The sequence below is a fragment of the Mustela erminea genome, chromosome 13 (assembly GCF_009829155.1).
Source record: "Mustela erminea isolate mMusErm1 chromosome 13, mMusErm1.Pri, whole genome shotgun sequence".
NCBI lineage: Eukaryota > Metazoa > Chordata > Mammalia > Carnivora > Mustelidae > Mustela > Mustela erminea.
The window spans coordinates 36,415,658-36,442,209 of NC_045626.1; the positions used below are offsets into that span (position 1 = coordinate 36,415,658).

A 26,552-nucleotide genomic window follows, 5' to 3' on the forward strand; every position below is an offset into this window, starting at 1 on the left:
AAATTTTTATGTTGAATGTCTTTTTCTTTTAAAGATTTTATCTATTTATTTGACAGACAGAGATGACAAGTAGGCAGAGAGGCAGAGAGAGAAGAAGGGAAGTAGGCTCCCCGCTGAGCAGAGAGACTTGATTCTAGGACCCTGGGATCATGACCCAAGCCGAAGACAGAGGCTTTAACCCATTGAGCCACACAGGCATCCCAAATGTCTTTTTTTTTTTTTTTTTAATCATTTAGCTGTCTTGGCAGTTCATTTTTATTGTACTTTATAAAAGCGTTGGTCTACAATAAGAAATTTTTTTAAAAAAGTAAATCCTTCCTCTCTCCCAGATGGATAAGATAGTACGTGGGTATAAAACTACAGGGACTAATAGTACTAATAATACACCTACAAAGACCCAGTCACCTTTCAGCATTCTTGTCTCAGCTCTTCTCCCACTTACATATCTTGCCCGAGGATATTAAAGCAAGTCCCAAATAATATATAATTTTACATGCAAGTACTTCCATATGTATCTCTCAAAGTAATAACTTTAAAACTCTAACCACAATATTATTATAGTCATCCAAATAAGTAATTGCTAATAGTATCTAATATCTGGGTTATAGTCACTTTTCCCTGATTATTTCAAAAACACATTTTTGTAGTTGTTTTGTTCAAATCAGAATGAAAATAAGGGCTGCCCACCATATTTGGTTGTGACATCTTAAGTCTCCTTTGATCTAAGGACACTGTCCTGTCTTTTTTTTAAACTAGATGTTTATTGAAAAACCTGAGTTCTGTGTTGAGTAGGGTTTCTAACATTTCTGGATTTGTCTTGTTGCTTCCTGGGACTGTTACTCTATCCTTGATAGCTCCTTCTCCTGGGAGTTAGAATCAACACCTAGATTCAATCCAGACTTCAGTTCCTTTTTCCAAAATGACTTCCTCAGTGGTGCTGTGCTCTTCCTACTGCATCACCCCCAGCAAGCACATAAAGTCTGGTTGCCCACTTTTGGAGATGCTAACTGACATTGATCCGTGGGTTTAATTTTTCACCCTGATCCATTCATTATAATATCCTCCATTGACTTTTAGTGAATGGTTTGCAGTCATTAATTACTACTACCTGGATCTGTTTTTCATTAGGAATTCACAAAATGGTGATTTTCTAATTATCTCATTGCTTCTTCATTTATTAGCTTGAATGGCTTTCTAGAGAAAGAAACATTCCTTCTTTATTTGATTATCTTGAAATATAGTCTGTAGAGGAAAGCAGGATAAATGCTCAGTTCTTTCCTTTCTTGTATCGATTTTCAGAATAAGAAATTTGTGCCTTAGCAACTTCCCAAGATGATCAATTAATTTTTTTTAAATATCAATATGAACTCATCGATTTTCATATAGTTGATGTGTTTCAGAACATTGTTATCATTATTCAAATGGTCTCATCTCTGGCCGGTGGAAGAGACCCTTCAAGCTGACTCTTGAGTTGTGTTTGTCATCTCTCGGCTAGCAGCTGAGAGCTCCTTGTTTTCAGGCTCACAAGATCTACCAGGCTTATGCTGTATACTGTTCGCCTCACATCTGGAATCAGCCATTTCTCTAAGGAATCCTGGTTCCTTTTAGTGGGAGTGAGCCTTTAGGGGCCACAGTCTGTGTTCTACATGTCTAAGTTCTTTTTCTCAGGGACTGGAAGAACTCACCAGGGGCTGAATACATTGGAGTTTGGGGCTAAGGCCATGGCTTTATTTTGAGAGCCTAGTGAATGCATCATCCTTAGGGGGCCAATGGGGAGGGGACCTGGGTCTCCTGACCTGGGCCACTTGAACCAGCCCCTAGAATATCTAACTGATCTCATGCATGCATTTGTTAATTTATCATTAATTTGTCCTTCCTTCCTTCATCCAGAAAATACTTAAAGAATACCTATTGTATCTCCTTTTTGGGCCCCAGGGGTATAGCATTGAACAAATGGTACAGTCCCCGCTACCAGAGATGACTTTGCAGGGAGGGGAAGAAGACAACAGACACACATGTGATAGGGTGTAGGAGGTGCGTTTCTATTCTGGGTAGTCTGATCAGTGTTGGAGCAGAAACCTGGAGCAGACACTGAGGGAGGAGGCCAGGTGGAAGTCTGGGGGAAGTGCTAGGTTAGAGGGAATGGCGGGCGTAAGGGCCTCAAGTCAGCAGTGTGCTCACTGATTCCTAATACTGCAGACACGGACAAATTCTTTGCTATCCAAGGTTTCAACATTTCTTACCAGCTGAAAAATATTTTTTTCACAGTAAAATTTTAAAGTCTACAGCTTGTCTTTCGAGAACGATCCTTCATACGGTGACTTTGAGGTCATCACTCATAAGGTCTTACAAAATATACCATCTTCTCCGCACCCCATGCACATATTCCTAAAAACAACTTTTCTAATTCCCAAAGTCACAGGTGTTGATTGCAGAACACATGGAAAGCACCAAAAAATAACAGAGCAAAAGAAAATGAAAGTAAAACAGAAGCCATGTCCACTCACAATCAACCTCTGTCATATGGCGGTTGGCCTCCTTCCATTCTTTTGTAAAAATGCTGTCCAGCTGTGAATTCTATATTCTGCCTCCCCACTTCAGGCATGGTCTTCGGTGGCTGTAGACGTTTCTAGTTTTTATCTGCTCAATAGTTCCCTGTCAGAGCCAGAGTTCCTCGCTGAGCTCTGGCTTACACCTGCCGGCTCAGATTGTCCCTTCAGACCCAGGGTGTGCCCTGGACCCCATCCTTCCTTGTCTCCAGGGGACATAGCGCTGGGTCCTGCCATGTCCACATCGCCAACCAGTTCTTGCTTCTCGGTCGGATAGAAGTGACAAGGAGAGTGTGTCCTCCCCCTCATTTCTCCTTCGTACCGAGAGAGATCATGGTGGGGAGGGATGAGGCACTGAGGAGAGGAGACAAGCAATGCTTCAAAGGTAACAGCGGAGCCAGAAGGTAATCGAGTCTTCTTTAAAGGGTAGAATTTATTTGGGGGTAAAATAGAATTTTCATTTGCTGGGTTTGCTTTCATCACCCGAGGCCATGTGTGGCATCACAGAGGACCTGAGCACTTGTCTATGGGGAGAATACTCGTAACAAATTTAGACGTGTGTATAGGGGCGAAGTCCACCAAAATGAGAACACACAGTTACCAGGTGTGAGGATTTCAATAGATCTTTCTTGGGAAAACAGTGCAAGTCGACATACAACAGGTGCCTTCATACTGACAGAAATGTATTTTTGAGACCCAGAATAGCTCAGTGGTTAGAAGAAGGTTCCCGGTACCAGAATATCCAGATTGAACCCCTGGCTTTGCTGCTTCTTTGCTGTACGATCTTTGGAAGGATGGTAAGTAACCTCTACTTTCATTTCTACTTCTGTAAAATGGGGATGATCTTGGGGGCTCTCAGGGGACCTTGTGACTTAGCCCATGCACGGCACTTGCCACAGGGCTAAAGTTCAGCAGGTGTCCAGCCCGTGCTGGCCGTGTGGACCGACCGGAGCGCCTCACAGGTATCAACCTTCTTAATCTTCAGAACAACCCAGTTCAATGCTCGTAAACATCATCCTCATTTTACAGAGGGTTTAACTGCGGCAGGCAGGTTAACGACTGGCCCAAGATCTGACACACTGGGAAGTGGCCCAGCAGCATTCAGAGGCAGACAGTCTCAGCTCAGAGCCCGAACTTCACGGTAGTGTCTGATATAATGACCCCTATTTAATCCTCCTGGCATTCCCCTCCAGACCTATGCAGTTCGTTTCTCATGAATGCTTTTTCCTCCTCAAATATGGATATAAATATGGATTTGAGTTTAAAATGAGGTTTTCTGTGCCTCCTCAGTCCTCGAGCTGTGGCGCCTTGTCCTGGGCTGTCCCTACTTCTCCAGCTGCACAGACTTTTGACCTTCACAATGAACTCCCCAGACCCTTCCTGCTTTTGCTTCCTTGCAGGGAGCTGCCAGCAAGACTGCAGTTACAAAATGTGTCCTTCTGCAGACAGTTGTCCTCATGGTCTGCTGGCCATCTCTCGACATTTGCCCCTTCTCCCTTGTGTTCCGTTTTTAGAAAAGACTCATTCCCAAGGCTGCTTACTTCACGCCTTATTTGTATCTGTAAGAGATGGCCCCTTTTGCAGAGTTCACACCCCAGGTGCCCGGGAGTGTGACTCAGAGGGCCACGCAGGGACAGAGAGATAGCAGCGCCTGGCCGCAAAGGAAGGAGAGGCATGACTTGACATAGCGTTCACTTTGGAGGAATATATTCAGAGGCTGCTTTGGGCCAGTGCTGGGAATAAATGAGGAAGAAGTTCCCAGCCTGGTCTTATCATCTAGCATGGGAGGCAGATGCATAGCAGGTGCTAGGCTATGACGCAGGCACCACAAAGAGGGCATGTAGAGGTCAGGGAAGGCTTCCTGGAAGAGGAGACCCTGAGCTGAGTCAGACCCAGATTTGACCAGAACATCATCACCTGTGTAACATCATCAGCTTCTTTGGCTTTCTTTCCTCACTGGCTAAACAGAGCTGTGGGGACAATAAACGTGGGCCATATGTGGCACTGCAGGGTTGCCCTACAAATCACAGCAGGTGATGCTATTATTAATATTGTATCACCGTTAAGGACAAAGGTTGCTTTCTAATGACATGCCCTCCTCATGGTATATTCAGAGATCACATTCACTTCCAGTAGCGAATCCCAGCCGACACACACATACAGCTCTTTAAAAATATGATTACACAGAGAGGAACGAGCTTTTTTTTAAAGGGGGTTATAAATTGATTTCATCTCAGCCCGTTTGCTACAGCCCTGGCCCCAGCGGTCTCCCACTTTCTCCTCAGTGAGTGCGCCATGAGCCCCATGAAACATTTGGAGATTTGCAGAACCCGAATCAGACTTTCCATCCCCAGTGCTGACTTGCTTCTTGAATGATAGCCACAAAGACGTCTCCTGCGCCTTTAACACATTTCCAGGGATGTGTAATTATGACAGCGGTGGAACATTCTTGGCTCCCTGGGAGCACACACTAGTGATGATTCTTTTATCATATTGCCATTATTTCTCCACAGAGTACAACTGAGCAAAGCCAAGTTACTGAGACATAAATGGTGTGAGCACGTCATTGCATTACATGGACGTTTTCCCTCCCGTGGCCTTTAATAATTTATACCTTAAAGAAGACAAGTAGCTGTCCAGCTAGCTAATTAAAAATACTGGATCTCACAGACGAGAAGTCGGGTTCTTATTAAAGTGTCCATTCGTTACCTTGACAGTTTCTAAGAAGCAGATATTTTTGCTGCTGCAGATAGAAAAACCAAGTTCCTCAGCCATGGGAATCTGCTCTGGAGAGCAAATGAGTCCAGGAGGTTCCCCCGTGATGACACAGCCCTCGGGGCGAAATCAGATGATGAAGTGGAATGCCAGCAGAAGAAAGGGCAGTTCTCGTTAAATAAGGGAACTGGAACCTTCTCGATTCCATTATCAGCCTCTGGTCCCCATATTTCCATCATTTCGCAATGAGGGGCTTTACTGGTCTTAAGCACCAGGCTCCCCTCGTAGAGGCCAGGACTTCACTGAGGCTTAGTTCTCTGGCCACAGAGGCCCAGACCAGAGCTCCAGGGGCCGCCAGTCCCCATGATGTGGGATCACCTGCCTCTGCTCCCTCCCTGAAGTCCTCTGATAGTCAAGCGACAAAACAATTGTTTAAAAAAGGCATAAGCCCCCAAAGGTAAAGGGACTAGGCCCAGAGAGCATTGCAGAGAGGGAAGGCCACGGACTCAGGAAACAGATACCCACGAGGTCCCTGGCCTAGCACACTGGGGGAGCCGAGCAGCCCGCAGGCCCCGAGAGCTAGAGGCTGGCCCCTGGGCTCCAGGGACAGAAACCACATGTGCAGGGGGCACCCTGCGGGCTGGGAGCTGTCCTGGACCCCACTACCAAGCCACCATGTTCTCCCGTTGACCCACATCAGAGGAGGCTGCTCTGTGATGGGACAGATGAAGCTAGCAACAGGACAGTTCTTGACCGCCCCTGAGCTGGACAGCCGCCCGGAATCCTGCCCCCACCTGAAGACCAGCGACTGTCCCCATTCCTGATGAAGGAAAATGACTTCTTCACTGATGACAGCATTAGCCCACTTCGTGCCCTGCAACTCCTGGATGAAATGCGATTTTCCTCTGTTGCCAGACGGCCCCCACTCCAGAGGGAAAGGCGGGATCCCTGAGCTCTCCCCCAGATCACCTCACTCAAGTCCAAACCCTCACTGAGACACATTTCACAGGCCGCGGCCTCTCTCAGTGCCACAAGACTGTGTCCCTGGTGGACACAGACAGGCCCCCAGACCCCACCGGCTGCCCCCACCCAGTGCAGACATCGAGGCTGGCAGGGTGCCCCAGAGAGATTGGACCCCAGGGGACTGAGGCCGCTGGAGTGACAGGGCTGCTGTGGAAGGGCTGTATTCTCTGAAGCGGGGGTGACATGACTGATGCCATCACAGCTAGACCCCCAGGCCCCTCCCCTGCCTGGCTCTTAGGAAAGACAAAGCAAAGAGGAACCCAGACTCTAACAGGAAGGGAGACAAGGGCAAGAGACGAAGAGAATGTCTCCTGCCGAAGCATATTCTTTTTTTTTTTTTCTTTTTAAGATTTTATTTATTTATTTGACAGAGACACAGTGAGAGAAGGAACATAAGCAGGGGTAGTGGGAGAGGGAGAAGCAGGCCTCCTGCTGAGCCAGGGAGCCTGATGCGGGGCTTGATCCCAGGACCTGACCATGAGCTGAGCCGAAGGCAGATGCCCAATGACTGAGCCAGTAGACACCCCAGCTGAAGCATATTCTTTAACAAATACATTACCGGAGCAAAATAAGTTGGAAGGGAAGTTATACATGAAAAGAGATTCATGAGCTTTTTCAACTAGTAGTCAAGTGTGGATTCTGATTTCAACACACCCAGAAATGGAACCCTTTATGAAACAACCAGGGAAAGATGAATATTGATTGCATCTTTGATGCCATGAGGAAATTCTCAGAAATTTTTAGATGTGGTTCTTAGGATTATATTTACATAAAAGATTCCTTATCTCCCAGAGGTGCTGTGAGAATGTGTGCAGGTGAAATGTTTTGAATTCTGGAATGCTTCAAAATAATCCTCTGGGGGGTGCGGTAAAGATGAGCCAGGACTGGCATGAAGGGAGGTATATAGAGGTTTATCATTCAGTTAGCTCTGCTTTTCCTATATGTTTGAAATTTTCCACAATAAGAAATGAACAAAAACAAGAAAAGCAAAACAAAAACAGAAGAAACTCCTAAAGGTTGACTTTCTTTCTTTGTCTCTTCCTTTTTTTTTTTTTTTAAAAGATTTTATTTTTAAGTAATGTCTACATCCCCCGTGGGGCTTGAACTCACCACTCCAAGATCAAGAGTCACATACTCTACCGACTTAGCCAGCTGGGTGCTCCAGGTTACCTTTCTTTAACCTCACAAAAATGCCTTGGATTGTCCAGACCCCCCTGGACGTCAAGCCAGGAAGATGTCAGAGCATTCCATCCTGAAAGCCTACAGACAAAGAAAACAGGCTTTAGGAAGCTCTTTGAAAATCACATAAACCTTATCAAGGAGATTAGGCAAAGAGGTGAGAGACAGCCCCAAGCCCCATCGTACATTGCTGCCTCTCCTCTTCCCCACTTCTCTGCCCCCACTATTCAGTGAGCCTGTGGTATCTGTGGACAAGGCCCCTTTCATAATCCAGAAGCCACCTCGCTAGGCAGCTTGTTGGGGGGCTGCTGGAGGCTACGAGGTCAGATTTGGTCCTGGGTAGGGACAGGGAGGTGTCTTGCTGTTGATGCAAGGAAGGGGATGGAAATGCCCTCCACTGATAAGGTAAATGGAAGATGGGTGTCAGAAGGAGAGGGAGACCCCAGTGGTGGCCCCTGAATATGGGCAGAATGAAGGGCAGGGTGGGGTTGGACTCCTGGAGGCAAGGAGGCCCAGGGTTTTCCTAGCTGGGTGTCCAGCACCTAGGACAGCTCTCCGTACCGCCGTTGGATCCTTGGCAGGGATGCGTGAGAGGTCCGCAAAATGCAAGGAACTGTGAAGAAAACCGAGCACGGGGGTGGTAAGGGGCGGGGGTGGGGGAAGAGGGAAGACATCTCTGTGAAGGCAGTGAGGAGACCAGGGAAGCTGTCCCCAGGGAGGAGAGATTTAAGCTGTGTCCTGAAGAATGAGAGCTGGGGAAGAGCAGCGTGTGCAAAAATCCCCGGTCAGGAGAGGTGTGCCACGGTGAGGGCAGAGAAGGACAGGGTCACTGGGGCCCTGGGAGGGCATGTGATGAACCTGGAGCATGGAAAGGACCCAGACACAGGGCCTCCCGGGCCATGGTGGAGCTGCAGCTTTAATTCTGGGTGCCATGGGACGCCGTTGGAAGGTTTCAGCCTTGGAGTAATACCGTTTGGTTTACATTTTCAGAAAAATCATGCTGGCTACTCTGTGAAGGATAAGGGATGGGGAGTGGAGGATTCAGGGGACAGCTGAGGGCCAGGCATCGGGCTCAGAGCTGATGCTGGCTGTTTGGAAGGGGAGGTCGCACTGGAGATGGCGAGAAATGACTGGACTTAAGTGACCACTGGACAGGCAGCCAGCCAGGTGTGGGGATACATTTTATGTGGACAGAGGAAGCCCCTGCCTTCCGGCTGGAAGGATGGTGTTGTGAATCAGAGAGATGAGGAAAACGGAACAAGTTTCGAAGGAAAAATAATGAGTTCAGAGTCGGATGTATCGTGTTGGAAAAGTTGGTTGAAGGTGTACGGTGGAGGTCTGAAGGGGGAGGAGCCCGGAGGTGGCATTTGAACGGACAGCTGTCACAGCACAGCGGGGATTAAAATCTGGAGAGGTCAGGGGACACAGAGAGATGAAGTGGCCCTGGGGAGGCTGGCATGGGAGACGGAGCAGGAGGGAGAGGGGCTGAGGAGGCAGGGTGCTGACCGGGCCCGGGGCGCCTTCTCCAGGACCTCGCACTCTTGCTGGCAAGACCCGCTGCTGTTCCGCCAGCCTGGGGGGGCCCCTGAGGTTGGAGCGCACCATTTCCGCTGGAGCCTCTGCACTTGTGCTCTGCTCCTCCTGCTCCTGATGCCTTCCCTAATCTTCTAGGCTTTTCTCACTTCTGGTCATCCTTGAAAACTCAGCTCACTCTGCTTTGATGTCACCCAGAGGGTGGCAAGCCTGCCTCTCACTTGCTCATTTTCCAGGCGGGTGCTGCACATGTGTCTGTGGTGCCCCCCAAACCACAGAGAATGCTGATCAAGCTCTGCAAGGGCTCTGGTAGAGCCCCGCTCTGTACTCAAGGTGAAGGGCAACCCAACTTTTGGCCTTTTATTCCCTAGATGAGTGTGTGGATGAGAGTCGCAGGACATTTGGACGAGTCCTGCATCACGGGCTGGCATCCCACCCTGGAACATGGTAGCGATACGGTGCCTCTTGTCTAGCTGCCTTTCTCATCCTTTGTTTCAAGGGGAGAAGGATTGGGAGGTGGTGTTGGCCTTCATGTGGGCCCTGAGGAGAGGAGGCCACGGGGTGGAAAAGTCTGGCAATTGGCATCTGGGACCATTTCAACGACTCTCTTTTGACGCAAAGAATGCTTTGCTTCGGTCATGTCAGAATGGGCATTTGTTCCTTTTTTAACCAACTCCTATACGCAGAGGTGTTCCTCACGCTCCCTCTCTTGAAGCCCCTCATGGTAAGTGCCGTGACTGGGCTGCAGGGTAGGGTGGGTGCCTGAGAGCCAGAGAGGAGAGTTGTTGAGGGTTGGGGCAGGGAGCAGGGAGCCAGTACGGGTCCTGGAGGAGAGCAGGGCCAACACAAGGGCCCCGTGAGAAGAAGACCGAAGAAGGAGCTGAGGTCTCAGTGAGATGCTGCTGCTGCCATCCAGGTGGGAGGCCAGAACCTTGGGAGGCCATCCGGATCAGAGCACTGGCCTGGGCCTGAGGCCCTCACGTAGCTCCCAGCAAGGTGGGTCCCAAGCTGAAGGAGAGGAGTGGGCAGAGATCCCTGTGGGGAGTTTTCTCCGAGTCCGGAGAGTGAGGGAGTATGCAGGGAACAGGGCAGACCCCCTTAGCAGTCTCATTCAGCTGCTTCTGTCTGCTGCTTTGGGCTGCATCGAGAGAAATCACCTAGGCCTTTGGCACAGGCCAAGCCACCCCTGGAATGCTAAGAACCACTGTTCTGGGAGGAGGCCACCTGGAGCTGTCTGGCCCTGGGCTGACAACAAAACAGAGAGAAGGCCCCTAGTTACTCAGGGCTGGGCCGTGTGCTAGTACACGGTTAGCAAATGCCTCTTTGAGAAAAAGGGGGCCTGGTTTATAAATGCTCCCACTGGGGCCAATTTTCAGCCACCAGCATAACCTCACTGAAAACCATTATAAGGGCCTTCTGCCACGGATGTGAATGAGCCCAAGGACACAGATAGTAATAAAACCAGAATGAAGTAATGAGTTTTGAGTATATTTTACCTTCATTTTTAGTATATTCTGTTTACTTAGAAGTTTACATGATATAATTTTTAATAATGATGGCTGAGGAACTGGCTCGCAGAACTTCTAAAAATGTAATCCTCAGCTCTTGAGACATGGTCCGAGCCCGTCCGAGCCAGTCCGAGTAGGCTACTGGCTGAGGCTGAGGACAAGTGTGGCTCTCAGCTTGGGGAGCCCTTCCTGGCAGAGCTGCCAGGCCGCAGGCTGCAGCTCGCTGAGGTCAGGGGGTGGGAGACACGACCCGCTGACTTTCAGGAAGAGCTCAGACCTGGGACAGCTGGACCAGCACCTTTTCTGTAACGCAGATCCTGAAACTGTCTGATTTTTAACCAAAAAGAAGAAAAAACAAATTTAAAACTTGCATTTGCAAGTGTCGTTTGAGTCAGAAAGGCTACGATTAAGACAATGTATCAGTGTTAAAATTAAAGCGAAAATTAAGCACACGCCACTTTATTAGTCAGCATTTTAAGGCTGTATTATTGTGAAGTTCAGAAAAAGAGTTAAAGAATCTATTTAAATGCAAATGTGCCATAAAACCGACTAACAGCAATGCATCTCCAAAATGCTCTCAGCCTGTCTTTCAATAGACTCTGCTCATAATAGCATTGGGTTTTTTTGGTTTGGGTTTTTTTTTTTTTTTTTTTTCCAACTTGGGGAACAATATCTCTGAGCAATCCTGGCAATCCTGTGTTGGTGGAGAGCAGCTGTGTGATTACCTGGGGCGGGGGGGAGGTACGAGGTGGGTTGGGGGTGGACCTGGGGCTCCCACTGGGGCGGAGTCCACGCCCGTGGCCTCCCCTCCCCCACCTGTTGCTTTCAGTGCTCTAGAGCAGTGGACACTGGCCTTACCCCCAGACTAGGGCACAGTGTGGGCCCCCCACTCACGGACTGAAGGAGACCCTCCTCCAGAGGGGGCAAGCACAGCACCTGACTCAGAGGAGGTGAACTGCCCTGGTAAAGCTCCCACCCGATGCAGGAGGGAGGCAGGGAGGTAAGAGACCCTTGCTGAGCCCTTATGCTGTGCCCCGTGCCAGCCTCACCCTCCCAGTGGCCCCATGGAGGAGGTCTTAGTGCCCTGGCTTTGCAGAGGCTGGGAAGAAGGGGCACAGGTGGTGGGTGGTTGTGGACGTTCGGCTGCGGTGGGAGGACTGACTGGCTCCAGCCCCCATCCTGCGTGTGGAGGGGACACAGTGTCAGGCAGTGAGGGCAGAGCTCGGTGAGGAGCCTGGCCTCGTGCTGGGTGAAGCCATCTGCTTCCCAGAGGCAGCTGGGCATCTGTCTCCATCAGGGCCCGGGCCCACTCTGGGAGCAGTCAGGGAACCCAGGTGTATCCAAGGGCCCTGGGGACCCTTGACCCCTCAACTAAGAGGACACTGTGCGCTGGAAAGCCTCTGGAACTCCCAGAGCAGTGTAAGAGCTACTTCCTTCAAAGCCCACCTGGCACAGCTCTCCTTATCTCTGTCCTTGAACTGTGGGCACCTCAAGGTAGGAGCGTAGTCCTGGCAGGACCAGGCCCGGCCCATGTGAGCAAAAGAAATGTGTGGAGTGTTGGGAGACTGCTCTGCAGCTGTATAATTTACAGAGAGGTAGAATGCCTAGCTACTATAATTTTAATATAAAGTTAGCCTTTATGGAGCTTTTTTTTTACTTCGGTTTATTTGGATCATTCACAGTTTGGTTTGAAGGACCCCATGCTATGGTGTGTTCTCTCCATATCTCTCCTTCCCCCTCAGAGGGCCCCCTCCCCGCAGGACCCACACGGGGATGCCCCACCTTGGGAAACCTCCACTTCTGTCCTTTCTCTGTTTGGGGACACACATGGGGGTGGGCACCGTTTGGGTCTAGGACGGCTTTCCGCCTGGGAGAAGAGACCAGGGCCGGGGCCAATGAGGGGGCTGAACGTGGTGCTCAGGGCTTGGAGTAAATTGGTGCAGGCAGGTCAGCATCCATGTTGTTCCGCTCTTGGGAATGCAGCCAGGCAGGGATGGCCTGCAGGGGACTGACTGCAGAGGAGGGGAACAGCAACTAACGAGGAAGCGTGAGACAAGCTGTCACCTGGGAGAGCTCGCTGTGTCCCAGACACACGCACTATTTTATGGGTTCTTCCCTCCAACTATCTGTTTGCAGACGGCATAATCGTGAATAGGCAAAATCTTCAGGAATGCACTAAAAACAACTAATTGGGGCACCTGGGTGGTTCAGCCGGTTAAGCGTCTGCCTTCGGCTCAGATCATGATCCCAGGCTCCTGGGAAGGAGTCCTGCATTGGGTTCCTTGCTCAGCAGGGAGACTGCTTCTCCCTCTGCCTGCTGCTCCCCCTGCTTATGTGCATGCACGTGTGCTCTCTCTCTTTCTCTCTGACAAATAAATCTTAAAAATAAAAATAAAAACAAAAACGAAAGCTAATGAATGAGCTCAACAAAATTACAAAATACAAAATTAATTCACCAAAAAATATGAACTGTATATACAAGATTAAAAAAAAAATTGTAGTTGTATACATTTGCAGTGAATAACCCAAAAGTGAAATTAAGAAAATAACTACAGGGGGACCTGGGTGGCTCAGTCATTAAGCATCTACCTTTGGCTCAGGTCATGATCCCAGGGTTCTGGGATCGAGCCCCACATCACTGTACCTGCTCAGCAGGAAGCCTGCTTCTCCCTCTCCCACTCCCCCTGCTTATGTTCCCTCTCTTGCTGTGTCTCTCTCTGTCAAATAAATAAATAAAATCTTTTAAAAAAATAGCATAAAAAAAAGAGGAATAGATTTAATTAAAGAAGTATAAGCCATGAATGTTGAAAAGTATAAGATATTATTGAAAGAAATTAAAGAAAACCTAAATAAATAAAGAAGACTTAATATTTTTTTTAAGATTTTATTTATTTATTTGAGAGAGAAAGCCTGAGCAGCGCAAAGGGGCAGCAGGGGCCGGGGGCGGAGAATCTGAAGCCGACTTCACACTGAGCACAGAGCCCGACGAAGGGCTTAATCTCACAACCATAAAATTGTGACCTGAGCCAAAAGCAAGTCAGACCCTTAATGACTAAGCTACCCAGGCACGCCCAGAGACTTAGTATTTTTAAGATGGTAATACTCCCTAACTAACCAGCAGATTCAGCACAATCTCTATATATTCCCAAGTGCCTTTTCAGTTGAAATTGATAAGCTGATCTTGAAATTCATATGAAAATGCAAGGGACCAGCAATAACCGAAACAAAGAACAAAGTGGGAGACTTGCACATTTCAAATTTACTACAAGGCTACAGTATCAAAAAGTGTGGTGCCGATATAAGAATAGACATACAGACCAATTAGATAGAATTGAGAGTCCAAAAAAAAAATTCATATTTATAGTCCATAGATTTTCAGCAAGGGTGCCAAGACAATTTAATGGGAAAAGAATAGTCTTTTTAGCAACTGGATATTCATATACAAAGGTCCTTTCCTCAAGCCAGACACATGTCAAAATTAACTCAAATGGATCCTAAAACCTAAATGTTAGAGCTCAAATGATGAAACTCTTAGAAAGCTCTCTTTTCCTGCCCAGCTGCCTGAAGCTTGGCCACCATCAATGACACAGTAACTATTCAGACCAGGAAGTTCAGGACCCACCGACCACTTCTGCGGAAACAGATAGTCGTTGAAGTTCTTCACCCAGAAAGGCAACAGTACCTAAGACAGATTTTCAGGAAAAACTGGCCGACGTGTGCAAGACCACACCAGATGTCATCTTTGTATTTGGATTCAGAACCATTTTGGGGGTGGCAAGACAACTAGCTTTGGCATGATTTAGGATTCTTTGGATTATGCAAAGAAAAATGAACCCAAACATAGACTTGCAAGACATGCCCTGTATGAGAGGAAAAAGACCTCAAGAGAACAGTGAAAGGAACTTAAGAACGGAACAAAGTCAGGGGGACTGCGAATGCCAGTGTTAGTGCTGGCAACGAGTGAGCTGGAGACTGGACAACAGAAGGAGTAAAGATTCTGCAGGGACTTCATCTGTGGTGACTGCAGATTTTTCATGAGAGGGCTAAAAAACTAAGAACTTTGGGGGTGCCTAGGTGGCTCAGTCGGCTAAGCAGCCCACTGTTGGTTTCGGCTCAGGTCAAGATGTCAGGGTCATGAGATCAAACCCCATGTCTGGCTTAGCCCTCAGAAGAGTCAGCTTGTCCCTACCTCCCACCCAGCTCCTCCCCTCTCTGCCCCTCCCCCTGCTCATGATCTCTCTCTATAATAAATAAAATCTTTCAAAACAAAAACAAAAACAAAAAACCCACCGAACAAAAGCCAAGAGCTTTTATGTGGACAAAAAACCCCACCAAAAACAAAAAAACCTAAAACAAACAAACAAACAAAAAAACCTCTAAGAAAAAAATATAGATATAAATGTTTATGACCTTGTATTAGAACAAGCATTCTTAGATATGACACCAAAAGCACACGCAACCAAAGAAAAAAAGATAAAACAAATTTCAGCAAAATTAAAAAGTTCTATGCTTCAAAGATACCACAACAAGGTAAAAAGATAACTTACAGAAGAAAGTACTTACAAATCATATATTGGACCAGGAATTTGTATCTAGAATACATAAGGAACACTTAAAATTCAATAATAAAAAGACAACCTAATTTTAAAACAGGCAAAGTATCTGAAATAGACACTTCTCCAAAAAGGATTACAGATGGCCAATAAACAGATAAAAAGATGCCTTAACATCATTAGCCATGGGTTGGGGGATGCAAATTTAAATCACAATGGAATGCTACTTCACATTCACTAGGATGACTAGAATTTTTAAAAAGAGGAAATATGGGGCCCCTGGGCCGCTCAGTTGGTTGAGTGGCCGCCTTCAACTCAGGTCATAATCCTGGAGTCCCAGGATCAAGTTCCACATTGGGCTCCCAGCTTCATGGGAAGTCTGCTTTTCCCTCTGACCTTCTCCCCTCTCATGGCCTCTCTCACTCTCTCTCTCAAATAAATAAATAAAATCTTAAAAAAAAAAAGGTAAGGAACCCCTTATATGCTGTTGTGGGAGTCTAAATGGTACAGATACTTTGGAAAAGTCTGGAAGTTCCTCAAAAAGACAAATAGACAGTTATCATATGACCAGGCAACTCCACTCCTAATATACCCAAGAGCAATCAAAACATGTCTACATAAAAACTTACATACGAATGTTTGTAGGTATATTATTTATAACAGCCAGAAAGTGGAAATAACCCAAAGGTTTATCAACTAATCAATCAAATGTGGTATACCCATATGATGGAACATTACTTAACCATAAAAGGAACTGAAGGACTTAAACACATGACAGCATGGATGAACCTTGATTATGGTAAAAGAAAAAAGCCAGTCACAAAGACTACATGTTGTTTGATTCCATTCATAGGAAATGTCCAGAATAGGCAAACCCATAGAGACAGAAAGTAAATTAATGGTGCCCTAGGGCTGGAGGTTTGTTGGGGGCGGGTTGGGGGGGTGGTAAATGGGAATGATTGCTGATGGGTACAGGATTTCTTTTTTGGGTGATGAGAATGTTTTAGAATTGAGTTACCTATTCTGTGATGGGTAAGTTTTAGTAGTTTGTGGGTTTCAACAATTTGGTCCATATCGTGTAGTTTTCCAAATTCATTTGCACAGAGATTTAATTATTGCTTTAATGTCTCTGAGATCTGTAGTTATATTTCCTTTTTCATTCCTGATTTGGTCATTTCTGTCTTCTTTCTTTTTCTGTTCGTTAGTCTGAGTAAAGAAAATCAATTTTATTGGTCTTTCAAAGAATCATTTCTTGGTTTCATTGATTTTGTTTTTCTGTTTCCAATTTTATTAATAACTGCTCTTCATTATTTCCTTCCTTGTACTTATTTTGAGTTTATTTTACCCCCTCCTCCCACACAGTTTCTTACACAGAAACTTGGATGGTTGCTTTGAGACATTCCTTGTTTTGTAATACAAGCATTTAATGTGGTAAACTCCTTTCCCACTTTAGTTATATCCCACAAACCGTGATATGTTTTAGATTAATTTTCTTTCAGTTTAATATATTTTCTAACTTCCTTTGAGATTTCTTTTGAAAAAGTGTGTCATTTCTTTCCTAGTGTTTGGAGAATTTTCAGTTATCCTCCTGTTATTGATTTATAGTTTAATTCCATTATAGTCAGAAAGTGTATTTTGTATGATTTAAATCCTTTTAAATTTGTTAAGGTTTGATTTATGACTCATGGTGTGGTCTATCTTGGTAGTCTGCCGTTGTTGTGTGGTGTTCTATAAATATCAATTAATTCAAGTTAGTTGTTGGTGGTGGTCAGTTCTGTCTTTGCTAATTTTCTGTCTTTCATTTCTAGATAATGATATAGAGGATGGTTGCAGTTTCCAAGTACACTGGTAGATGTATCTACTCCTTTTCTGCTCTTGCAAGTTTTGCTTCTTATATTTTGATGAATTAATCTTGGGTATTAAACATTTAGAACTGTCATTATGCCTTCTCAGTGAATTGATTGTTCTGTCTGTATATAATGTCCCTCTTTAACTTATAATTTTCTTTGCTCTGAAGTTTATTTTGATATTCATATGGTCAAAAGCTTGCTTTGTTTTGGTTGGGGCTTCCAAGTTACAGGGTTTTTTTCACTCTTTTTCTTTTACCCTACCTCTGTCATAATATTTGAAGAGTTTCTTTAGACAGTATGTACTTGGGTCATTTTTTAAAAATATGTGCTGTTGGGGTGGGTGGCTCAGTGGGTTAAGCCCCTGCCTTCAGCTCAGGTCATGATCTCATGATCTCAGTGTCCTGGGATCAAGCCCTGCATTGGGCTCTCTGCTCCGCAGGGAGCCTGCTTCCCCCCTCTCTCTGCCTGCCTCTCTGCCTACTTGTTCTCTCTCTCTCTGTCAAATAAATAAAGATTTAAAAAATAAATTCTTTAAAAATCTGTGCTGTCAACCTCAATCTTTTAATTGGTGTGTTTACTTCATTTACATTTAATGTAATTATTGATATATTTGGATCTCGATCTCCCGTTTTATTATTTCTTTTTTCCCCCTCTATTTTTCATGTTTGTTTCTCTGTTCCTACCTTTGGGTTAAACTTTGTTGGTTTGTGTTTAGTATTCCATTTTAAGTTTTCTAATGTATTTTTGACATCATTCTGTTGTATAGTTTTTTTTAGTGTGGAAGATGGTCCTTGCACATCTGCTCCCCTATATCTCCAAGATTGCAAACTGGGCATGGAGGTGTCCAGGGCAGGGAAGATGGCAGGTTGGAATGTGGTGGCCAGTGGAGGGGAGGAAGCTGCAGGGCTCTGGTACCAGAACTCAGAAGGAAGAAATGCCCATGCTCAGGTATAGACCCTGAAGGAAGGGAGAAAAGAAGCTGATCTTGTTTGCTTCACCTGTTCTCCCTGGGCTAGCCTCCACCACTCCCTATGCTCCCAGCTGGGGGATAGCCTGGGCTTCGGATGTTAAGGACCCGTGTCCCTGCAGTCCCTGACTTGTGTGCATGTTAGACTCTAATCCATGTTCTCGCAGAGCAAAAAGCCTCCTAAATCCAACTGATGGAAGGTAGGGAAGAAAAGCCCCAGTGGTCTTGTGGGCGGGGCTCTGTGGGCCACCCACTGTAGTGTTGTGGCTCCCCACCGATGAAGGCTAGAAAGATCCCTGAGTTCCCTTTCTGTGTTTTCCCTTCTGTCCGGGTCAGAGAGGACTCTCCCATTCGGAATTGCTGCATGGACAGAAATGCTAGTGGTTCATGTACACTGTATCCTCCCCTTCACCCTTTCCTCCCTAAACCATCCCTGGTGGTCCAGGAGAAACAATACAGAATTCCAGCAATAAAAAGAGAAATTGGTTTCCATCCAAGATTTAATGGCTGCCGTATTACTTAGGGGCATTTCTTAGTGTCACAGCGCCACCTGCTGGACAAGATACCAAATACACTTTCCTTAATTTGAGGATGTTATTAGCAAGCTCTTGTTGAAACCGCATGCTTACCCAGGGATGCCTTGGAACTCTCTAGCCGGACATCCCCATGTTTTGGGGCAGATCCACTCAGACTCAATGATTAAGAAGGTGAGAGGAGCCCAGCAGGCCTCTCTGTTCCATGGGAATGACATTCAAGAGCCCATAGGACTGGCCTTACCAAATGTCTGTTTTATATCAAGCAGCAGCAATGCTTTAACCGGGAAAAAGTGCCCCCCACCTCGTCCCCTAAAGCGAAGCCACTGACTTTATGGAGTCCTTGATTCACAAAGACTCCCCTAAATGCCGGGACCTGGCTCCCCGGTGGTTTGGCTACATTGATGGCCCCCACAGCACGACTCTGTCTCACCTCATATGACAGTGATCCTGATTGAGCCCTCGGGGCAGAACTTGCCACAGTCCTGTCTCCCTGGCCGGTACTCCCCTTGATAACCTCTGTTGAGTGTTTGTTGGCTCTGAGCTGTTGCCCGTGGCCTGGCCACTGGGCCTGCTACGGGAAAGACTCTGGACTGGCAGATTACAGGCTCCCCTCCATGGGGCGTCAGGCTGTGGGAGCAGATCACTGCTGCTGGCGGGACGGTGGTGTCGCCAAAGCAGATGACCTCAGTCAGGATTCTCCAGTGAGGCCAGCTAGAGCCAAACTGCTCATCAGGCTTTCACAGTCCTGGTCCATGACGCGCAGGTTTCGGGTGGCCCCGTGTCCCGGCAGGGGACACTATAGGCAGTGAGCTCACCGTTGGCGCCGGGTGCTCCAAATGCTACCTCCTGCCCCAGTCCACTGCCGCTATGTACTTGCCAAGGTCCTCGGCTGCTCTGTGCAGGGTGGCCTATGCCTTTTCTGCCCAGAACTGGAACTGTGGAGGGATTTGAACTGGCGAAGATGGGAGGAAAGGGCCGCCCCAGGGGCCTCAGCAGCACCCAGAGGAATACAGGGTCGGTGCTGAGGACACGAGTAGCCCGTCAGGCGGGGTCCTGAGCTCTGCAGGAGAGCAGCAGGAGAGAAGGACAGAAAGGCTTGGCCTGAAGCTGGGGGGCCCACGTGAGGAGTGTGGGCTTTGCGGGGCTGCAGTCCTGGAGATTACTGAGGGAACCCAGCCCTTGGAGGGCTGTGACCGGAGCTGGGCTTCAGGGCCCTGTTCATGCTACTTCCTCCACCTGGAATGTTCTTTCTTCTGGTCTTCAACAGCCAACTCTTTCTCATCCTTCAAGTTTCGAGTTAAATCTCACTTCCCCCAGGAAGCCTTCTTGACAGCTCACTGCCTCCCCAGCTCGATGGTGGCCTCTGAAGAATTCCCTATTTTTCCCTCCTGGTCCTTGCAGTGCAATTGTTCACTTAATCATTTACAGCTGTTTAAACTGTATCAATTTGCCCTGCTAGACTCTGAGAAGATGAGGGCACCATCCATTCATGTCTCGCTCATTGCTAAGGTCAGTCAGTCAGCAGAGCTGTAGGAGAACCTGCTCTGTGCCCACCACTGCGTTGGGCTCCACCATTCCTAAGAATGAGATGTGGACCTTGACTACCTTGCCCACTGTTCTTTGCCTGTTGTCTGCCCAGATGTTGGAGCCCAGCGTTAACTGCCTGCCTGCCAGAAGGTGGGTCTGGCCATCGGGGTGGGGGGTTGCAAAGCAGAGAGAAGGGCCAAGAAAGTCCAGGCCAGGAGCGGCCACGTTGCTCAAAGGAGATCACGACCAGGCTGTAGCTGGACCCAAAGTGCAAGCAGACACTGCCCAAATCCCTTTAAGACCCTAAGGCGTCCCGACAGGAAAGCTTCTGGTGTTTGCCAGCCCCATGGAGGCGGTTGTGAGCCCAGCCACCTAGTGCTCCTCTAGCAATCTCAAAGCACCAGGAAGATGTCCCAGAGCTAAGGCTCTAGGTCGTTCTTTCTAGCATTAGCAGCAGGTAAGGCCAGAGCCCAGAAGGCCTTGAGACTCACACTGGGGCCACTGATTTGGGGAAGTGACAGGGCCGTCCTGTTTGCTTGGAGGCCCCCAAGCTCTAGGGGACCCCTGTGCTCCCCTGGGACCTCCTGGAGGAAGAGGGGTCTGGATGGAGAGGCTGCTTTGGCCACTTCCTTCATCGTCCTCTCTTTTCCATGACCCAACTGCGCTTGCCTTTTAACCTCCCTACAGGCTTGGGGGTCCTTGTTTTTTGAGGAGGTTGGCCTTGGACAGCTGGGCCCCGTCCCATCCATCAGGGTTTCCCCCAGAGGGCGCGCTGCTCACGGACTCGGCCACCTTCCTCTTGCACCCCCGGCCCAAGTCCTGTCCGCTGAGAACACAGGGGAACAAGAGAGACTTGTTGAAATCTGTCTAACCCGGAGTTTCACACTCCTGTGTCATCGTATCCGTTTCCCACCTTTTAAGATTCCAGGCAACCCCGACTGGGGGTTAAGGGTTAAACAGTTAAACGGATAAACGGTTTCCCTTTGAGCCTAGTAGGTCGAGGTGCTCCTTCTGTTTACTAAACGAATGGATAATTGAAGGCGTTGTGCCTCCTGCCGCTTCTCCATCCTGGCCTTCCTGGCGCACCGTCTTTTCTGCCCATCCTCCTCTGCACCCCAGATCTGACTCCCCTGGCCCTAAGCGCATGCTCCCATGGGACCTGTGTGCAAGCCACGCCGAGCCTGCTCCACCAAGACCTCCCCAGGAGCCCAGATCAGCTGCTTATTATTTTTTTTTAAAGATTTTATTTATTTGTCAGAGAGAGAGAGAGATGGGGAGAGAGCGAGCACAGGCAGACAGAATGGCAGGCAGAGGCAGAGGGAGAAGCAGGCTCCCTGCTGAGCAAGGAGCCCGATGTGGGACTCGATCCCAGGACGCTGGGATCATGACCTGAGCCGAAGGCAGCTGCTTAACCAACTGAGCCACCCAGGCGTCCCTCAGCTGCTTATTTTTAAATCAAGGCTAAACCTCCTCCCCCAGGAAAAAAAGAGGGTGAGGAGTCCAATTTCCATATGATACAGAATAGTAAATGCCACTGGGATTGGTTAAACACATTTTTTTTTCTTTTTTAATTTCTTTAGGGGCACCTGGGTGGCTCAGTTGGTTGGGCGACTGCCTTTGACTCAAGTCATGGTCCTGGAGTCCCGGGATTGAGTCCCAAGTCAGGCTCCTTGCTCAGCAGGGGGTCTGCTTCTCCCTCTGACCCTCCCCCTTCTATGCTCTCTCTCTCTCTCAAATAAATAAAATCTTTAAAAAAAAAATTCTTTATTTATTTTAGAGCGAGAGAGATGAAGGGAGGGGCCGTTGGGGGCGGGGAGAGAATCTCAAGCAGATGTGGGGCTCGATCTCACACTCTGAGATCATGACCTGAGCTGAAACCAAGAGTCAGATGCTCAGGGGACTGAGCCACCCCCGCCGCCGCCCCAGGATTGGTTAAATACTTCTTGAGGAATTTCTGTGTACCAGGCACTGTGTGGTTGCTTTTAGATGTGTTTTCTGCTCTGAGAAGTTCTCGCTGCTCTTGAGGGTACATTATTTGATCCAGGAATGAACTGGCCCCCATCAGCTTGCCCTGCTCTGCCTCACGGAGTACTGTTTCTGGACAGAGATCACACCTGGGCCCTCATTCCCAGCACCCTCCCACCTCCATCAGTGCAGAGGGGGTCTGGGTCAGACTGAGCAAAGGGCAACACAGTAACACACAGTGCGGCTGGGGCTCGGGACGGAGGTGACAGGTGGCTGCAGCTCCTGGGGTCTGCACAGCTTCTCCAGGGGCTTGGACTCCTCGCTTTCCATGGCTAATATAAGAGGCAGAGACCCATAAAACCCCCACATCTTGACATTTTAGAGGCCATTGTAGTCATTTTGGTAGACGTAAGCGCTAAAGAAATGGACTAGAATGCAAGGTCTGGCAATGTCTGCCCATAATTAAAGCTGGTATTCCCTGGCACATTCAGTCCTTTTAGAAGCAAATTATTTCACACTCCTATAAAGTCAATTGCTCATTCCCGGTGGGTTACTGAGGAGCCACAATGATCCTCACCATAAACATCCTGGGTCCTTGTCAAGGCTACAAGCAACATGCAGCCTTCCAGGGGCTGCCTGAGCCTCTCCCAGTCCTCGGGAAGGGTTGTGTGGCTGGGGCTTCCAGGGTTAACGAAGAGCCCATGCCTCACTGAGGGTGTGTCCCCCAGTAAGCCAGGCTGTGGTGTGACCAAAGTGTATTGGGTCCTTTCAGCTGCGGGAGGAGAGGTTCTCAAATGTAGGGGAAAGTGGATGACTTCATGGAAATGGTGAATTGTTTAGGTTACATGCTTTAGGATTATCTGATTCTGGCCTTTTATTGCCAAAGTGCTATTTTATTTTTTTTTTTAAGATTTTATTTATTTTATTTGACAGACAGGAATCACAAGTAGGCAGAGGCAGGCAGAGAGAGAGAGGAAGGGAAGCAGGTTCCCCGCTGAGCAGAGAGCTTAATATGGGGCTTGATCCCAGGACCTTGGGATCACGACCTGAGCCAAAGGCAGAGGCTTTAACCCACTGAGCCACCCAGGCGCCCCTTATTTTTTATTTTTATTTACTTTTTGAGTAGGCTCCATACCCAATGTAGGATTTGAACTCACAGTCCTGAGATTAAGAGTTGCACACACCACCGACTGAGCCAGCCAGGTGCCCCCCAAAGTGCTATTTTATAGCTATGAATTGTAGATGACTGATAGCAATGCAAAGTACTTCTTGTCTACAGGCATGCAGATGGATGCTCTCTGCTGGAAAGACAACCCTCCTCCCATGTGGAAAAGCCAGTTTTGGACCCGTGTGTGAGCTCATCGAATACTCCTGATGTGTAAATGTGTCTGTGCTTTGGATTCTCCTTTGAATTGATTGTAACATCCTTCAGGTTTCTTTGTTAGTGAGTCACATACAATCTTTAACTCGGATTTATTTTCTATCTGTTGGCGTCCTACTTTTTCTTTTTGCCGAAAATGATCCTTTAACACAACTTCAGGGCACCAGAGTCCACCCCAGAGTTTCTGTTACATTAAGCCTGGGGGTAGGGGCGGAGGATGTGACTTCTGGCAAGCCCATGGGTCACACTTCTCACACTTCGGCAATTCTGCTTTATGGCTCCTCCAAGGGCATCTCTGTGGCAGGGGCTGTGATATAGGGAGTGGGGTGGTGGGGGTGGTGACAAGGGCTCCATTGCAAGGGGCAGTTCTCTGGGGTTAATAGGGTTCTCCCAGGCTCTAAGGAAGACTCTGCTTTGCAAGGGGCCTAAATCGTGAAGCCAAGGCTCTTTCCCCCGGGCCCGCAACATGAGCTGCCCAGGGCTGTGGACCCTCATCTGTGTGCAGCCACCACTTGAGCCACTAAAGTTGGCATGTTCTGAAGGGGACATGGGGCCCCAGAAGTGTGGGCGAGCTGGAGCTGCCTTTCCTGGACCATCACTCTTATTCAGCACAGAGCCAGCCCCCCATGCGTCCATGCCTCGAGCAAGGGGGCACATCGCATACTGGGCTAGTCTCTAGGACCTGGGACCCCAAGGAGGGAGGGAAGGGTCATCGTGGCACCCCATCCTATTTCTGTCCCTTGCCAGGACCACCCTCTCTCCCCAACCCTGGACCCAGAGGACAGGGAGACCTGAGGCTGTGACTCTAGCTGTGGCCTGTCTTAGGCAGGCCTAGATTGTCCCCACAGCTTCCAGAAGGCAGGGGGCTTTTTAGTTTTTTGTGGCCACACCTGAATCCGGCCTGGTCTGGCTCTGAAAATGGGCTTTTTTGGCACAGAAGGGACTGTCCACACAGGTGGAGCTCCTCTGGCTGGAGAAATGCCTGCTTTTGACATCTGACCCTGCCGTCTCGATCCTGCTTTAGGACACGGCACAGCAACAGCCTTGTGACCCACGACAAAAGACCTAATCTTCCCAGACCTCAATTTTTTGACCTGTAAAGAGAAACAACAGTGATGGGACCTGCCTTTCGGGGCTCTTGTGGGGACTTCCTGTTCCTGTCCCCAGAAGTGGTAATCCTGGGGTCAGGGCCTCCATGCACCACCTGTGCCTGCATGGAGTCCCATGGTGTGGGAGGCAGAATCGTGGCCCTCAGAGAGTCCACGTGCTAATCCTAAGGGTACATGAGGTTTCGTGGTCAGGGGGAATTAAGCTGGTTGCAGGTGAAACAAGATTCCCTAATATGCTGATTCTCACATAGGTAACGTATCCCAGGTGATCCAGGTGGGCCCACCGCAGTCACAGCAGCCCTTAAGTAAAAAGGAGGCAGAAGAGGAGGTCAGAGTCATGGAATCTGAGAAGCTGACCTGCTGTGGCTTTGAAGACAGAAGAAGGGGGCCATGAACCCAGGAATGGGTTCCTCTAGAAGCTGGAAAAGCACAGGGAACAGCATCTCCCCTAGACGGTACGGAAAGGAACACGGCCCTGCCCGCCCAGTCACTGTAGCCCCTGTCCGACTTCTAACCCCTAGAACCACAGGAGGAGACACGGGTGTTTGAAACTATCAAGTTTGGGGGCATCTGCTACAGCGGCCACAGAAAGCCAGCACAGACGTAAAGTTGGAGTCCCCCTGTAAGCCACACGCAGCCTCGGGTGTGCTGTCCCTGTAGACGGAGACCCCCCACTTCGTGTGCACCTGTCCCACCTCCAGGAACAGCAAAAGGTTTAAACATACATATTCAGTGAAAATAGGGATTTATGGTTCCTGACAAGACAGACTAAACACAGCTCCCTCTTTGGCCTGCAAAGTACAGCTAAGAACGTGGGGCGTTAGAGACAACCCAGCAGTCAGAAAACACTAAGGATGGAGAGAAGGTGGCCGGCCAGCTAGATTCAGGACCTGGGGAGGGAGTGACATCGCATTCTGTCTCTTGGGTTTGTTACTGTTGTGGTTTATATACCTAGAACGGGTCCTAGAGAAACCTAAAACCTGGGGACACCAGTGTGCATAGACAAGATAAGCCTCCCGAAAAGCGTGCCCCCTGTAGCTGAAGGACCGGGAAGGACGCAGAAACAAAGCAATGCAGAAACAACTGTTCCACTCCAGCCGGATGCCACGGGAAACCTGGTTCCAGCCACCCCCATCTCCAAATGGAGAGTCTAGTGGTTTTTTTGTTCTTCGGTTTTTTGGGTGTTGTTGTTGTTGTTATTTTTATTTTTATTTTTTTAAGGTTTATTTATTTGAGAGAGAGAGAGCAGGGAGGGGATGCGCAGGGGGACAGAATCTCAAACTCCCTGCTGAGAGCCGAGCCCCCGGCAGGGATCGATCCCACGACCCTGAGATCGCGACCTGAGCTGCAGCCAACAGCAGGACGCTCAACGGACGAGCCCCTCAGCCGACCCGGAGAGCTTAGCCTTCTGTCGCGGCCCCACGGTGACAACGGTTCCCAACGCCCGCCAGGGCGGCAGTAAAGAAACCCAAGGGCGGAGCCTGAACGCCCTCACCGCGCCGGGGTCCCCTCCCACCGCGTCCGCGGAGGCGGAGAGGAAGCGGCCGTCCTCACCTGGCTGCAGCAGGGGGCGCTCGCGCCTCTCCCCACCAGGGGCCCACGGTCCGAGGACACGTAGTAAAGGGAAAATTTAATTAACATGCAGAGTCGCATAACCCGAAATGTCTGAGATGAAAATCACTGTTTAACCTCGAATGAGGAAAGATAATTAATAATAAAAAAACATTTCCACGACACAGACTTTGGAATAATCGGACAAGAACGTTCGAGCAGCTTAAAAAAAAAAAAAAAGTTCACTGAGCAGTTACAACAAGCTTGAAACAAATCAAAAGACAAAAATTCTCAGCAAACAAATAAGGTCCCACCAAGGAAACTGAAGAGTTAAAGAAGACCCAAATGGGAAATTGGGCCCCAGTGTTCCGAAACAGAAGCTGGAGTTACCGCCCTGGGGCCACCTGCCGTCAGGTGGAGGCTCAGCGTCTGCAGCTGCCGGTGGTTTGCTCCCCTGTTCTGGCCGTGGGCATCTTGCCCTTACAGAGTCTTTGGGCCCAAGCCCTTGGGGCCAGGTGCTGCTGTCCCTGACTCCGAGGTGGGGGAATGGGGGCCTTAGGTGTTGCCAAGAATTGGAGTTTGGCTGATAAGTGGTTTGAGCCAGAC

At 48.5% G+C, this 26,552-nt stretch overlaps 1 pseudogene; it reads left to right on the forward strand.

Moving 5' to 3' along the window:
* Positions 1 to 8,069: 8,069 nt before the first annotated feature.
* Positions 8,070 to 14,471, forward strand: LOC116571480 (annotated as a pseudogene).
* The last annotated feature ends 12,081 nt before the right edge of the window (positions 14,472 to 26,552 follow it).